Source organism: Pelodiscus sinensis, chromosome 3, assembly GCF_049634645.1.
Source record: "Pelodiscus sinensis isolate JC-2024 chromosome 3, ASM4963464v1, whole genome shotgun sequence".
Lineage (NCBI taxonomy): Eukaryota > Metazoa > Chordata > Testudines > Trionychidae > Pelodiscus > Pelodiscus sinensis.
Window position 1 is genome coordinate 146,090,212 of NC_134713.1, and position 11,798 is coordinate 146,102,009.

General features: G+C 48.8%; 1 protein-coding gene across 12 annotated transcripts in view; it reads left to right on the forward strand.

Annotated features, from left to right (window-relative positions):
- The first annotated feature begins 452 nt into the window (after window positions 1–452).
- The window catches only part of TRAF5 (TNF receptor associated factor 5), a 72,624-nt gene continuing 61,278 nt past the window's right edge, over window positions 453–11,798 (forward strand). For 4 of the 12 annotated variants that reach the window (XR_012902892.1, XR_012902889.1, XR_012902893.1 and 1 more), the window contains exons 1-2: window positions 742–1,307; window positions 11,673–11,776. The gene's annotated coding sequence lies outside the window, so the exon portion shown is untranslated. Of the gene's footprint in view, window positions 1,308–11,672; window positions 11,777–11,798 lie in introns of all 12 variants that reach the window. The other 8 variants (XR_012902891.1, XR_012902890.1, XR_012902896.1 and 5 more) reach the window with 5 other exon arrangements.

Consider the following 11,798-nt stretch of genomic DNA (forward strand, 5'->3'; position numbering starts at 1 on the left):
TGAAGCCACTGCTCCTGGCTTCCACCCTCCTGTTCCTCCTGCTATGTCCATTCCCCCTCTGTCTGCCCCCCTTGTTATACCTTTGCCCCCTCCCCAAGTGATACCTAGGGCCTCTCCCCCTGCCAACCCTGACCCCATTCCAGCCCCCCCTCCTGGCCACCCTCCTGTGCTCCCCGAACCCTCACAGCCCCAACGAGGTCCCTGCACCTGATGTGGCACATCAAGCTGCCCCTCCACCCCCCACCAGTTATGAGTCCTTGCCCAATTCTGAGATACCCCCCCTTCCCCTGCCCAACTTTTCTGAATAATCAATACAGACTGCATTTCTTTAAAAACCTAACAGGTGTGTTTATTGAGAGGTTAGGGAGGGGTTGTGGAGGGGAAGGAATAGGGCTGTAAAACACAGGCCCCTAGTGAGGAGGCCATGAGGAAAGTTACTGGGGTCCTTTAAAGAACCTCTCCTTCAGGATCTCTGGATGCGCACTCCAGCCTAATGGGCCTGTCGGATGACAGCTGTCTGTGGCTGCTGGAAGGCTCGTCCCTCGTGGCCAGCATCTGCCCCCTACTCAGGGAGGAAGGCCTCTCCCTTCCCCTCCACAGTGTTGTGGAGGACGCAACATGCCTCCATTATTTCAGGGATGTTGTGCTCCCCTACGGTCAGGAGGTACCAGAAACACTTCTTGCAGAATGGGACACAGCTGTTTTTACCCCGGCCAGACAACATTGTACATAGGACTGAAAGGGCACCTGCTGCCAGTTGGCCCTCACTCCTCCCACCTCTGCCGAGGACTTGCAGCAGGAGCTGTTATCGCTCGCAGCCCGGCTCTTAGCTGTGCTCGCACCTGATGGGCGGAGAGATGCCGGAGGTTGCGAGGCGCAGGCCTGGCTTTTTCCTGCAACCTCCAGCGGCTGTGGGGGTTGAGGTGCCCGGGCAGGAGAAGCGCCTCTGGCGGGCGAATCTAGAGCAGAGGCTGAGCGCCGGAGGGGAGCGGGGAACAAAGCCTCAGAGCTCCCGAGCCATGGGCTCGCTTCTGACATGATGCCTGGTCCCCGCGGCTAGCTTGTGTACCAGAGCCGGCCCCTCCCCGGGGAAGCGCGGGCCGCCTTATGCCCCCCCCTCTTCCCACCCCCTGAGGCAGCAGGGTGCGCAGTTGCCGTGAAACTGAAAGCAGCGAGCAGCAGCCAACGCTTCCCCTCGCCGCGCCCTGTGCTGCTCCCTCCGCCTTTGCCGGCTGCCGGCCGCAGCCACCGTGGCTGGCGGGAAAGTTTGCTGAGCCGGATCCGGCTGGCGCCGCGAGCCGCTGCGGGTGAGTAGCGCGCCGCCGGCCTAGGGTGCGGGCTTGGGAGGGGCAGCAGCTGGGGAGAACAAAGCCCGGCTCCGGCTGAGCTGACAATTCCTCCCCACGTGCGAGGCGTGCCCGGCGGGCCGGGCCCCCAGCGACGCGGCTGTAGAAGCGGCGGGCGGGGCTGGCTGCCAGGGCAGTGTCCGTGCTGCTGGCTCGGGCCGAGGTGCGCTGGCGCTTTGTGTTTGGCTCCACGGCAGCGCACCGGTGCCGGGAAATGCGAAAGTTCAGCTGCTCCTAGCAACGCTCCCGCACCAGCCTAGGGATGCCATGTGGGGCGGCCCGGGAGCAGCGACCAACCGGCGCAGCCTTTCCACGCCTCGGAGCCCCGCTGCCAGTCACCGAGCAGGGGCCTGCCTGACGTTTGCAGAACTGCCAGTTTGGGGGTTTGGAAGCACCCGTTAGTGCTGTATCTCTGTAGCCATAGCCGGGGGTGTCCCTGTTAGAGCTCCCCTAAGCCTGCGGCTGCCCAGCAGGTGGCTCTGTCTGATGGAGGGGAGCACAGGAAATTCAGCAACTGCCGGAATGTCTGAGCTGTACAAACCTGGGAACCTTGCGAACTTTTTGGAAAGTCAACTCTGGTACCGTTCTGGGTGGCCTGTGGGGTGGCAGAAAAGCGTCCTGCCAATGTAGACGCTCTGTTCCGAAAATGCTTTAATGGAAAACTGTTCCATTAAAAACATTTCCAGAAAATCATGCCAGTGTAGACGTAGCCCCTAAGTGTGAGAGTTACATATGCTTTCCTCAACTCATATCAGCTGCCAAGGCAGCCACTTCCTATTGGATTGTCAGTTATTCTTTATTACAGCTAAGACACTAAGTGCTCTCTGTGATGGTGTGTTGGGGAGCCCCTGACCCTGCACCCTCATCCGCAGCCAGATGTGACTCTGTACCAGCCAGCAGAGTAAAAAGGGTTTATTGCTTCTCCAAGATACTGCACAGGCTCAATGTTGATATAGGAGCCAGGGCAGACAGCCTTAGCCCTCCTGGGGGGAAGGGGTTTACAAGCCCCTGAACCTCTCTACCCCCCCATCTTGGACTTAGTCTGCTTTCTTCATGCTTCCCCTAGCTAAGACTGACCAGCTCCCAGGCTCTGCCCCCCAGCCAAGTGGGGTCTCCCCCTCCCTTCCTTTGTCTCTTCCTCTGGGAAGAGCCTTGTTATCTGCTCAGGCCAATACTTAGGTGTCTGGGCCAATACATCTGAGGAAGTAGGTCTGGCCCATGAAAGCTCATCACCTAATAAACCATCTTGTTAGTCTTTAAAGTGCTACATAGTCCTGTTTTCTGTTTCAGATGCACCAGACTAACACAGCTACATCTCTATTACTATTACACATGTGGGGTGAGTCATTGAGAATCACACATCACAGCACAGCCAGGTGGGAATACTGGGTTACACCACCTCCCTAGGTAACTTATTCCAGTGCTTCACCATCCTCCTAGTGAAATAGTTTTTCCTAATATCCAACCCAGACCTCCCCCACTGTAACTTGAGACCATTGCTCCTCCTCCTGTCATCTGTTGAGAGCAGCTTGCCCTTCGAAGACTGCTATCAAATCTATCCTCAGTCTTCTCTTCCATAGACTAAATAAGTCCAAATCCCTCAGCTGCTCCACGTAATTCATATGTTCCAGCCCATTAATTTTTGTTACCCTCCACTGGATTTTCTCCAATGTGTCCACATTGTTTCTGTAATGGAGGGCCCAGAATTGGATGCAGTACTACAGATGTGGCCTCACCAGTGCTGAATAAAGTTGAATAATCATTTCTCTAGGTTTGCTGGCAATGCTCCTCCTACTGCACCTTAATATGCTATTAGGCACACTGTTGACTCGTATCCACTTTCTCATCCATTGTAATCCCCAGGTCTTTTTCTGCCAAATTGCTGCTTAGCCAGTCAGTCCCCTGCCTGTAACAATGCTTGGGATTCTTCTGTCCCAAGTTCAGGACTCTGAACTTGTCCTTGGTGAACCTCATCACATTTATTTTGGCCCAATCCTCCAATTTGTGTAGGTCACTCTGGACCCTATCCCTAATCTCCAACACATGGATCTCTTCCCCCTAGGTTTGTGTCATCTGTGAACTTGCTGAAGGTGCAATCAGGGCCGGCTTTAGAAAGTGCGGGGCCAAATTTGAACCATTTTGTCAGCCCCCCCACCCCCGCAGGATTTTTTGTTGAGCAAAAAAAAAAACACCCACACAACAAACCACAACCATGCACAAATATCACGTCAGAAGGAGATCTGATCAAAATGTATATCAATATAGTTGAACATTTAAAAAAAAAACTGCCATCCTTTATTATGCAAAATTTTACACAAAATTAAATCAGTTGCCTTAAGTGTAGGTCAAATATTTTCAATTGCAAACTATCCAATTTTTTCAATAAAGTTTAAAGTTTGATTTTTAAAAGGTTACCAGAGAGCATTGTAGTTTTCTGTTACATTGATTTACTTTTTAAATAGCAAAAGTGGAGTCTCTGTTAAAGTGTCAGTTCTGTGGTCAAATTCCAGTCCTTGGTGATTTCAGCACCATTGATTTCACAATATGGTACCTCACCACCATTGCCTCCTTTGCACTGCCCTTCAACACATATTGCCTGCACATTGAGTCCAAGGTCAGTCTACACAAGATTTTTATCAATGATTTTTGCTCAAGCAATCACTGAGACAAGACAAGGACTCTCAATTGATTCTAGTCAGTTCTGCCTTTAAACACTGGATGTAAAGTGTCAGATATAATTGAGGACTCCCAAATAGACTCTACACCACGAGAAATAAAACCTGTTTCCATCTTCTGTGACTTTCAGTTAGATGTGACTCACTATCCTCTGCTTAGCGTTCAAGTTATGGTAGACCCTAAGCCAGGTCATATTAAGTTCAGGTCTTTTGTGTTTTAATCATTTAATTCTCCCAGCTCCAAGTCTTAAGTGAATTTCAACCCAAAAGAGCCAAAATTGATCACCTTGACACAGCAAGTGTGTCTACTGATCTGTGGCAAAGTAAGTTGTCTATATAAATAAGGTCTGCTCATGAAGCATTTTCCTATAGTTGATTAACAGATGGCAGTAGATGGCTCATTCAGACCATTGGCTGATAATAGTTAGTCACTCTGACCAGTCATTAACCAGAGTCAAGGACTCACCCTCCTCTCCATTGTCTCTATGATTCTCTGATGACCTATGACAAAAAAGGAGGGTGGAAAGGGAAACTGAAGGGAGAGACCTCTCTAAATTCACCAATGAAAGAGCAGTATTGCCAACCCAAAAATCACAAGGAACACCTGCACAAAGTTATGAGACTGGTCTACAAATCATAGTATTTTTTAAAAATAAAACATGTCGGATTTTTATTGGCCTTTTGTTTGAGTATTTAGGGTTCATGTTTTAAAGCTTTCCTCCTTAGCTATAAGGCCCAGAAGTATAGAGAACTTTTTTTAAATGAAAGCTGAGATTCCTACATAATCAATTGACTCCAGGCCTTTAGAAAAACACCAAATGTTTTGATACTCATGGTAAGACAATGGAGGAATTCTTGTGAGCCCATGCTTTGCCCGCAGTATAAATAAAAAAAAAACCAATATCTTCTCCACTAAACATCCTAATGAGATACTGCAAATGGTGAACTGAATTCAACAGCTCCTGATATGAACAGGTATCAACCTAGTTTTTCATGTTTGAGATGGGTTACCAGGAATCATACATGACAATATGAAATCTTTCCACTCTCAAGTCAGAATATTCACAAAGTACCTACAATTTTGATCCATGCATTTATTGGATAGTGAAAGAGAAAGGAGGGGAATTAGTGTAGATAAATGTTTGTTTATATATATAAACAAAAAAAAAGCCTGAAGGAATTAGGACTGGGCGCCTACATCTCACATTCAGAACTGACTAGGACACTTATGTCCAGATTTTCAAAGGTGTGTAAAGATCAGATAGGTATCTTTGAAGATCTGAGTTGGCAACTGTCCATTTAGGAGCTTAATTACCTTTGAAAATCTGAGCTTAGATTTCCAAGTCCAATTTTTAAAAATGACTTTAGTCACTCAAGTGCTTTTGAAAATTTTAACTGGGGGCCTAAAGAGACAAAGATAGACAAAAGGCAGGAGATATGGTATTCCTTTTAAAAACGTGTGATATCTATTTTTAACTAAATTTTATATTATTTTTCTCCCAGGGGCAACTGACCCCTCCGGCCCCCTCACTACGGCACTGCCACCCCTCCTGCAGATCTATCATCTTATGCATGTGCAAGGTCTGTGAGAGCCGTCCCATGACTCTGCAGTTAGTGTCTGTGGCGCCTGCTTCTGGGTGGTGTCTCAATGCTGCCACATTCACCTCCAAAGAGGGGGCTTCCCAAAGCAGGCCCTTGCTGCTGACCCCCAAGGCATCCACAGGTTCAGTCTCCTTTTAATGGGCCCACTTCCCAGGGCTCATTGATCTTGGATCTGGCTTCCATCCCCTCTCCAACCTTTGCAACTGCCCAGAGGTGCTTACCTTCCGCCTTATCCATTCCCACCTCATTCACCCCACAGGGACAGTCTCTGCCTCACTTGTCCTAGGGCCTATTCTACCAAGACGTAATGCAAAGTTTCCATGTAAAAGGACTCACTACAAAGCTAAAAACCTCAATGAGAGAATGATTAATACAGAGACATGTCTACATCTGCTGCAGGCAGACACCTCTGCCTGCCTCCACCCCTCTTCCCCAGAGTCTACAGCCCCATTGCAAAGCGGGGGAGGGGAAGGAAAGAGGCTGAGGCCCATCAACGGGACTGAAGCCGTCATGAGCAAGCCATGCCCGGGAGCCATTCTCCTGTCCATTGCTGGTGCTGTGTTGCTTCAGGCACACTGAAATGCAGTCACCTCTAGGGTGGGCTGGACAGCTGTTTAACACCTGCACAAGGTTTCAGGCAGGGAGCAGTGCGGGCTGCCTTCCTGCAGAGCCCCCATCAGAACTACCGTGCCCTCCTGGCTTAGGAAAAGAATGAACAGGAGGATTGGAAATTAACCCGCCCAGTCTCACGTCCCCTAGGCAGGGAATGAGCCATCTACATTAGGCCCGAGCTGGAGTTATCATGTCCAGTTCTGGGCGTCACATTTCAGGAAACATGGAGAAACTGGAGAAAGTCCAGAGAAGATCAACACAAATGATGAAAGGTCTAGAGAACATGAGATATGAGGCAAGGCTGAAGGAATTGGCCTTGTTTACCTTGGAAAAGAGAAGACCGAAAAGGGACACGAGAGCAGCTTTCAAGTATCTAAAAGAGTATCATACAGAGGAGGAAGAAAAATTGTTCTGCTTGACCTCTGAGGTTAGGATGAAAAGCAATGGGCTTAAATTGGAGCAAGGGAGGTTAGGTTGGATATTAGGAAAAACTTCCTGCCTGTCAGGGTGGTTAAACACTGGAATAAATTGCCTACTGAGATTGAGGAATCTCCATCACTGGAGATATTTAAGACCAGGTTAGACAGACATCTGCCAGGGATGAGCTAGGGCAACTCAACTTTGGAAGCCCCCGGGGCCACACTGATACTTACAGAACATGCTGAGGGCCTCAACTTAAGTGTGGTTGCCTATGCAAGCAAATATATACAAATAGCTTCTCTCACACTGACAGGCATGAATACAAAGATTAAGGCAAGACTACGCAACACACAGGCCTCATTTAAGTCAGTTCTGCTGATATTAATAAAATGCAATATTTACCCGATTTCTACCCGATTTCTACCCATGTGACAGCACTTTTCATGAGCAATGACAGTCCAAGAATTTAACTACTAAAACATATCAACAGAAGATCATTACACTGACTACTTTTTTGTTTTAGCTCCCACTCGCCGGCCACGTGTTGATCCCCACATAAACCCAAATTGCACCGCGGGGCGCAAACAAACTGGCCGTGGCCAGCATACCAAGTTATTAATAAATATTTTATAAACCTTTCCCTTTTCTCTCTGCTGCCATGTCTCCTCTCCTTCCTCCATCATCTCCCCTGGTGCCTGCTGCCCCCCAACTCCTCACCCTCCTCTGCCGTCCTGACTCCTGCCCTTCTCACTGCCCTCAGCCCTCCTGTGACCTGCCCCCTTCCACCAGCCCTTCTCTCCTCCCAGTGCCCTCTCCTCCAGTAGCCCCACTCTGATCACGTGAGCTACCCTTCCTCATCCCCTCTTCTAACACCTCCCTCTACACACCTGCCCTGCCCCTCTCCTCTGGTGCTGGTTCCTCCCCTGCAGGTGTCTGCCCTTCTGCTTCACCCCCAGAATCTCCTGGCACCTGCACCTTCCCTTAGCCCTGCACCCTCCTGGTGCCTTCCCCTTCCCTTACTGCCCCTGCCCCCTTTGCCCTCTTTTTCCCTAATACCCACCCCCTCACCATCCTCTGCCCCATTCTCCTCCTGCCCCTCTGTGCCCTCACACATATGCCTTGCTTCATCCGAACTTTTCTCATGCCCACCCCTTCTTTCAAGCCTTCTCCCAGCACCTCCCCCTCTAACCCTCAATGCCCTTCCCCTCTCCTCTCCTCTCCTCTTCTCTCCCAGCATCACCCTGTTCCTCCTCCCACTGACACCTCCCCTCCTGCCCTTTCCCTCATTGTCTGCACTTGGCCCCCTGGCATTTGTGTCTCCTGCACCCCTGTCTCTTGGTGCCTGCCCCTCTGCCTCCGCCCAAACCCTTCTCCCACTCCTCCCCCACCGCCCAAGCCTCTCCCCCTTCCCCCACCTCTGCCCCTGCCCAAACCCCTTCCCTCCCCCCCCCCCCCCCGCCACCGATTGTCTGTGTACTGCTGTATTGGTCTGCTAACAGATGTCAGGGTCATTCAAGTTGCCCAAGAGAACCAGGGCCTGTGATCTGGAAGTTTCTCTTAGTTGTCTGAAGAAATTCTCTTCTACTTCATCCAGCTGATCTGGTGGCCTGCAGTACTGGCTCTAAACTTAACCCAGAGACTCTCCACAGCTTTTCTCCTGCTTTATACTGGAGCTCTGAGCAATCACACTGCTTTCTTACACAATGCAACTCCTCCTCCTTTTCTCCAACACCCCTCCTTCCTGAACAGTTTATACCCTTCCATGACAGTGCTTCAATTAACTCTTGCCTTGACAAATGCCTTTTTACCAGCTTTGACTTTTTTTTAATTATAACAATTCAGCTCTGCTGATCTCTACTGCAATGTATTATGTAATGGGGGGTGTGGTTGTACTTGATTAAAGATATTCAAAGGACGTGTGAAGCACAAGGTTTTGATCAAGTACAGGCGACCCCCACACTTACGACCTAATTGGTTTCTGGAGAACTGTCGTAAGTCGAGCCGTCGTAAGTCGAACTCTTTGATAAAAATGGGGGTTCTGTTCCTGGCCTGCTTTGCCTACTGGGAGTCCATGGTGCAAGGTGCTCCCAGAGTGGACTGTGGGCTGTGCTGTGGGAAGGCGGCACGGCGCGAGCTGCTCCCGGAGCTGACTGGGGGCTGTGCAAGGGAAAGGCAGTTCAGTGCGAGTTGCTCCTGGAGCCGACTGGGGGCTGTGCAGGAGAAAGGCGGTACAGTGCAAGTTGCTCCTGGAGTCAGCTGGGAGCTCTGCTGGGGAAAGGTGGTGGCTGGAGCAAGGCGGTCATAAATGTGGGGAGTAGTAAGTCAAGTGGTCATAAGTTGGGGGTCACCTGTACAGTCACCCATATGAAGACTGGCAGAGGGGAGAGCTGTTATTGCATTTTCTGAAGCTTTCACCTCTTCTGGTTTTTGTTCATTTGACTGATACTTCTTGAAATCAATCAGTACAATGTTTTCATTCATAACTTTCTATGATAAACATGGGATGAATGAATGGTTGCAGTGCTTTGTTTACTAATAAATAATTCTGTCAAAGGTATTTATGTCAGTGGGCGTTTTTAGGCTGGGAACAATAATATGCACTTCTATTTTTAAACCATTCTTATTTTAAACCATTTTTCTGAAGACTTCATATAATAGCACAGTACATAAATTATCAAATAAGCTGAATATTTAAGATGTTCCATTACTCTTTGGTACTGAAGGCTGTGGCCTAGATAAATATGTTGTTTGCATTTATATTTATTTTTTCTGGGAACTTCATTGCTCTGTGTTTTGTTTATTAGTGTCATCAGTGGGGCACATGGTATGCTAAGTCTAGAACAACTGAGAGAAACTTGTCTAATGCTGACCCCTCTGTCCAGGGGGGATTTAAAAACAGAAGAGGAAAAGAATTATCTTGAGGTTAGAATAAAGAAATGTAACCTTGGCAAATCATTTAGGTACATAGACACCCCAGTTCTGCAAAGACTTACGCACATGCTAAATTCTGTGTAATGTGGGCCTGACTAACTTCATGGAAACAGTTCATAATTTAAGTAAAGCAAGTTTTTTCTTGTATGTGTGTTCCTTACCTCACTTGGGTGCTGTGAGCTTAAGTTCATTAATTGTAAATTGCATTGAGGTTATTTTGTGGAAGGTAGTGTAAAAGTGCAAAATAAAATTGTTACACAAAATCTCCTTGTGACTACATAAACAACACGGAGAAGAGCAACCTGAAAACAAGTTTTATCCCACATAGTCCTTGTAAAATACAAACACAGGAGGGGCTAAGGGCTCAGGAGAGGTTTCTGGCCTAGGGGAGGGATTCAGGGAGGGAGCTGTGACCTGGGAGAAGGTGAGAAAGGAGTACAGAGGTTTTGGGTGGTGACCTGGGGCAAGTAGTTGGGGGAGAAAAAGGGAGTGGAGTGCCAGAGGCAGGCTCTGGCTAGGAGGCGCTTACCTAGGTGGCTGCCAGCCCAGCAGTCCTGCAGAACCCTGAGGCAGGCTCTCTGCAGAAGTCTGTCAGCTGGCTGCTCCATGTGGGATTGCTCCATGCAGGGGAGAAGAGGGATTCTCTATACACTGTCCCTGCCCCCAGCAAAATTTCTCAGCTTCTATTGACTGGAAACTGGCCAATGGGAGCTGAGACATTTTGCTGGGAGTGCGCGGGGGGGGGGGGGGGAGGAGGAAGCAAGCAAAGCTTCTCTCCTCCTTTCCCAGCCTGCAGAGTGGAGAGCAGCCAGCTGTTTTAAGTGTGACATGCTCTCTGCCTAAGGGTCCTGGCAAGGTGGCCACAAGTTGGATCTGGTGGCTTGGTAAGCCAGATGCGACCTGCTGGCAGTCTCTTGCCGTCAGACGTAGGATCTTCCTTCATGAGCAGAAGTCTGATAAGTCCACTGTATCTAAACTAGTGGTTCTCAGCCTATTTATCACTGTGGGCTGCAGGCTGACAACCACAATAACCTCCCCAAGCCTCCTGAGTCCCCATACCAAGCACCCACTCCCTAAATACCCTGCTCCAGAGCAGAGCCAAGAGCAGAGTCCTGGCTGTGGGCCATGTGACAGCCAGATCCTGGTGATGCCGTGGCATGGATGCTATGGGGATGGATGGCAGCCTGACCCGGACCTTTGGACCAGAACCTGCTAGGCAGCTGGGACCTGGTCCCCACCAGGCTGGGCGGCTTGGACCCCGGCATCTGCTTAGCAGTGGAGCACCTGGTGTGGGCCAGCAAGTCAGGATCTGAGATGTGGGTCCAGGAGGAGAGCTCCTTCTAAAACCTAGAGGTGTTGCAGCTTCCTGCAAACCTCTAGTTCCCAGCATCCCCTCCCGGTCACTGCCCAGAGCCCCTGCAAAACCTTCTCAGAGACCCACTTTCCTGCATCCTCTGCCTTCCCTCCTCCTCTGACTCACCAGCACCCCGCTGAGACACTGTCTCCCCCTCAGCCAACCCTACCCCCTGTCAGACCAGAGCCATAAATTTTGAATTTGTTTTTAAGCACACATCTGGGCTGGGGCTATGAGTCGAGACGTCACTGATCTGAACATTAAGTCCCCTGCACTACAAAACAATAAAGCTGACTTCTAGGTGTGCGGCTGTTCCTGTTGCAGTTTGTAGAAAAAGATTTGTTCCCCTACACCCAGCAGAGATCCCTGGTGTTAAATCAAATTGCTTGAGCTGGCTGCTAAACAAAAGGGCTTTGTTTAAAATAGCTGGCTTGTATTTGCTCTGTAAATGAAAGCAAAATTATAACAATCTAATCATATGGTATGACTAATAAGAAAACATATTAAATATCCTCTGTTTACCATGTAGAATATTTTGAAGGTTGTCTATCTGATTTTTTTTCAAAAAATTTCAACTTAATATTTCCCTTCTGTTTTAAGAGCAGTCTATCTTTGATATCACCACTGCCACTAATAGTGATTTCAGATGGATACTAAAATCACTTCTGTTTTTAGATGTTTGATAGTCTCATGCTCCTAAACATTTGCTCTACATTTTCTTAATTACTTCAGACATAGTGGTGAGACTGAATAAAAATGGAGCTCATGAAGGAGGAGATTGAGCTGAGAGAACCTTTAATAATGTAAAGGAGCAGTCTTTTGTGGGGTGAATTAAGGTAAGAGTTTAACTTTCGTAGT